This window comes from Poecile atricapillus, chromosome 13 (assembly GCF_030490865.1).
Source record: "Poecile atricapillus isolate bPoeAtr1 chromosome 13, bPoeAtr1.hap1, whole genome shotgun sequence".
Lineage (NCBI taxonomy): Eukaryota > Metazoa > Chordata > Aves > Passeriformes > Paridae > Poecile > Poecile atricapillus.
The window spans coordinates 17,990,586-17,995,520 of record NC_081261.1 but is presented as its reverse complement, the minus strand read 5'-3'; the positions used below and the strand labels follow the sequence as shown (position 1 = coordinate 17,995,520).

General features: G+C 43.4%; 1 long non-coding RNA gene across 1 annotated transcript; it reads left to right on the top strand.

Moving 5' to 3' along the window:
* The first annotated feature begins 243 nt into the window (after positions 1-243).
* On the top strand, positions 244-4,935 carry LOC131584165 (uncharacterized). Its single transcript, XR_009278674.1, has 3 exons — positions 244-369; positions 1,653-1,816; positions 4,424-4,935. It is a non-coding gene; the product is annotated as an uncharacterized LOC131584165 (long non-coding RNA).

Below are 4,935 nucleotides of genomic sequence, written 5' to 3'. Positions count from 1 at the left end.
CCCTTGCTCCATTATGCTCACATCAGGAATGAAGAGTGGATTGCAGCTCACACACTCTCCAGGTGTCTTATAGGTGGTTCACAGAGGTTGAGTGGCTCGATTTTGATGAAAAATCCTCTCAAACTTTTACCCCAACTTTTACAGCAAACCTCAGATCACGCAAAGATATAATTAACCTTTTTCTAATAAACTTTGTTTTCACATTTCCAGAATCAAGCAGGAGTAGAAATTATGCGAGCTTATCAGGCTTTTAGATAGAAAGAAGAAACAACGACACTGTGAAAATCACATCAGAAAAATTGCTTCCTAGAAAAACAGTTAACCAATTTCTTCTTCTGAATGGTTTCTCAAGAAAAACTGGCTTTGGAGGTCTTATCTGCTCACACTTAACTGCTGGCATTGATTGCAATTTGGGTTGTGTGCATCTGTGGCAGACTCTGTAAACCAGGAAATACGCTGCATTTTGCCCCCTCAGTAAAATCTGAAGCTGTGAATTTGGATATGCCCATCGTGTTTCCCTGACAGAGACACTGTTGTCTGGGGTGGGAGCCCTCTGAGGGAATGCCTGTGCCTTGATCCAAATGTGTGCATTTTCTGTGTGCCGAGGCGTTGCTCCCAAGAATATTGACCTGTTGTCTGTGCCTTTCTGCAGAGCTGGCTCTAACTTTATTCTGAATTGCTTTATCTCCTGGGCAGTCACAAGCCTCAGTGTATTACTGCTTTGGAGAATGAATTGTCTATACAATAAGAGGGCGCTGGAAAAAAATCAGACACTAAGATTAGCAGCAACCGCATACATTAAAATTCAAACTGAAATCCCAGCCATGGAAGGAAACTAATAGAAGAAGAAAATATATCAAGGAGAGAAGCGCTGTCTCATCATTCACCTGTGCTGAAGGATCCAATTTTAGCCATATCCAACAGCACTGTCATTCATCTTCTTGGTGTGTTATTGTGATTTAAATCCAAGCTCTATAAGAGAGAGCAGTTCTTTTAAAATGATTGAGAGGGAATAAGGGTAAATTCAGTGTTTAGGAAAACTTTATGACATCACAATATTATACTTTACAGATGGAAGCAATATTTCCTACTTTGGAAGGAAAACTAATCATTTTCTATCTGCTCTGAGTCACTGCATCATTATAAAAGTGGGATATAAGTAGTTTTGTGCATTCCCAATCTTGTTCAAGACGACACTTTTGTTTATATAATGCTTCTGATTTATAGCGCTTAAGGATTAGCCTGACTACATATTAATTATATGGTTTTGATGCTTCAATATAAGAAGAAATTAAATATTTCACTTGAAGATAGAAACATGGAGCTGTAAATCATAAGGAATAAATTTGTGGCTGTCAGAATATTCTTTTTACTGAAATTAGACTAGTTCTAATGATTATGTGTTTTGCTTAGCAGACATGGATATGTATAAGCACCTTCACTTATGAACAAGTCTTATATTTCTTTTGTAAGGGTGAAGAACAGGAAATAGGATTTGCAATATTTGTATTGCCCCTTTTGCCTCAAGGTTATTTATTTCACGTTGAGGAAAAGTAGGACACGTACTTACACATAACTGTTAAAGTCATCTTTCCTTGCTCATTCCAGTGCACTGCTGATTTATTTATTGGGAATGGGTTCCTTTATTTCAGGTGGGGTCTCTGTCTCTACAGTTCCTGGGAAAAGCAAGTATGCTGTTACTGACTTTTACTGCTTGTTCCATTCTTCTTTGATTTTAATGAGATCTTCTTTGCCCAAAACTGATTTCAATGGGAAAGCATCATGTTTACTCAGGGCCTTGGAAAAATTTGGATTGGTAAGTGCGTGCCCCAGTCAGGTTGATTATCCCAGCATGGGACTCATGCTCACAGTCCACCCTAAACCAGCACTACTCTCTTGAGACAGCAGGAGCTCAGTGTGGATCGGGATGTTCAGAACCCCCAGGGCTCAGAACAGCTCCTTGGTGCTGGTACAGGGATACCATGGGGTGCTGTGAGCAGGATGGGGGTGCAGAGATGTTATTCTTTGCTGTTGCTTGGGGATCCTGATAATGCTTCCCATTGTGGGGTTGAATGAAGTTCTTGGAATGCTTTTTTTCTAAAAATAACTTGTGGACACTGATCAAGGTCTCAGGGTTGCAGCCTCCTCTAGCCTGGACTCCATGTTGGTCACTGCGCTTGGGGTTTGGGGTTCGGTGCAGGCAGGTCCTGGATCCTCCAGACTTGCTCCCAGGGGATGTTCAGAGTGGTTTGAGTGTTTCAGGAGCCAGCTGTGATCAGCTGCTGCCTCTACTCCCAGTGCTGCTGCAGGGGCAGCAAAGATGGTGACACAGGATGTTACTGGTGTGAGAGGAACTCCGCCGGGGGCATGAAATTTGTCAAGGAGACATTAAAGCAAAAAGTTCCCCCAACACTGTGGAGTTGTCAGGGCTTAACCTCAGTGTTTTGGTTTTATTGCATTTTCTTTCACTATCCCATATTTTTGCCTATGTACAGGGCAATTGTAATTTTGATGGTAATGATGTGTGCTTAATTCAGGGTTTGTTTAAGATTTAAACAGGTTTAAAACTTTCAAAGGTTTTTTTAAAATTCTGGCAAACAAATCCCAGACTTTGTGCTTTCTGACACTCTGTTTGACAGCCTACAGGTTACATTAACTTCAAAAGCCTACTAAATTTTGCATACTTAAAGTTGATTCTCAGCCTGCCTTTAACACATTCTCTTGATATACACCTGAAATGTGTGGAATACAGGCAATATTCCTCTGGAGTGCAATATCAGACTGCTCAGGAACCTTGCCAGGTATGTGGGCACAGGTTCATCAGAATGGTTCATTCTCCTCTGAATAATTGTCTGTCTAAGTGCTTATCTCAGGGATGTGCTGATGCCCAAGGCCATGAGGCTGTGACTGACAGAGCCAATGTAATAAAGGCTGAACAGGGTTATTTGACTTGCTTGGCTGTAGTAGCAGGGTGATGGGCAGCACTACAGTCCCCTCCTGTTCCTTATTTCTAAGCTAAAACAACATTCTTGTGAGGTGCTTTAAGTGGCCTATAGCTGTGCCAGAATATGATGGGAATAGCAATACAGGAGGTGCTGCAGATGACTGAGCTTCTCAAGAGCCCACAGCAGGGAGCCCAAACTGGGCCCGCTCTGAAAAGGCTTGAAAAGTACTGGAGGATGCTGCTGCCCCCTCTCTGGGCTGCGTTGGAACTGGTTAGGGACCGACACCCACTGCTGGTCCCACTCCACCCCAGCCCTGGGGACTGTCAGGTTTTCTGCCAAGCAGGAGCCTCCTTTTAGCTGCAAATGTTTAAAATTGAGCAGAAATCAATTTCCATTAGTAAGGAAATAAGCACAAACATTAAAAAATATGAATAAAGAATAAATTGCTAATTGCATCCTGTAGCTCCACACAAGCCCCAGCTCACTGCACTGCTGCCAGCCGTCCCTGTGCAGAGGAGGTAGGCAGGATTACTGCCCCTGATCCAGCCAAGAGACCTTTGCTGAGATCCCATCAGTTTGCAGGCACCTTTCCCCACGGTCCCGTGCAGGAAGGAGCCCTCAGGAGCTGTTGGGGGAGACTTTATTCGCTTGGCTGTTGTGAGCCAGCAAAGCCCGACACAACCACAGCAAAGAGCGGAGAGGCAACAGGAAAAGAACATTTGAAAAACTCTAAATGTGGAGTGCAGACACATCTGGTACTTTAAATCGTTTCTGTGTGGGTTTGGGATTGTTTTGGCATTTGGGTTTTTTTTAAAAATAGAATCACAGAATGGTTTGGGTTGGAAGGGACCTTAAAGATCATCCAGTTCCAGCCCCGTTGCCATGGCAGGGACACCTTGCACTAGACCAAGTGCACAGATGAGCTGTGACAAATGGCACTGAGCTGTTGGCTCCAGGTGAGGACTCGGTGGCTGGGCTGTGTGCAGGCTCTGTGGCTGTCCCTCAGTCCCAGCTGTGATGTCTCACCCAGATTTCATGTCCTACCCCTGCAGGTGGTGAGCTGCTGGGGGTTTTGTGTGTTTGTGCTGTGCCAGATGGGTCCGGTTCTGCCTCCCACCATGCTGGGCTGGACTCTGACACCTGTCCTGAGGGGGGAAGCTGGGGCTGGCCTCTATGGCACATCCCAAGGAGCCCTTTGCTGGAGGCTGGGGAAGGACATTTCTGAGTCACGTGAGCTGGGATAACTTCTGGTGGTAGTCATTTCACTGCTGGCTCTCAAATGTTTCACACCCTGCTAGGGCCAGACTTCCATGCTATAGAACTGGCTTTTGAGGGCACCTGGTGATCCTGTTGATGAGTCTTCCTCTGGTTTTCCCTCAATTTAATACACATTATATTTATTATTTTTACCATCTCTTGCAATGCGTGTCCCACTGTCAGGTCTCCTTTAATCACATGTTTGGTATTTGCTTTTCCAGGTCACTCAGAACATGCTGGAGAGATGTGGCCAAAGCTCTGCACTGCAAGGGGACCTCCAATCCCAAGGGTGTGGATATGACTTGGCAAGGACTTTGGGAACAGAGCACTGATGGATAAACCATCTCAGAAAGTGCTGGGACCTTGTTAGATTGTTAGAGGAAAAGTTTTACCCTTGTGAAAGTTATTTTAAAAGATATTTTCTGTATTTTTCTATCTCTAGCCTAAATGTAAGGATTTATAATTGTGAAAAATGGAAAATCAGCCTTAGTTTGAAGAATGTTTTCAGCTTTTCTTATCAAAATTTATAATCCTGTTTTAGCTTTATGAAACAGGGTAAAAACAGTGTATAACCAAAGAACAAAAGGATATGCATTCCTTCTGAATTGGTGTCAGTTAATGATTCTCAGTTCTGTACACAATAGTAATAATATGTCATTATTCAAACCTCCAGGCTCACTCTTGAGGGCATATTTGCTTGAAAATGAGATGAAAGCCCGTACAAACTTTATAT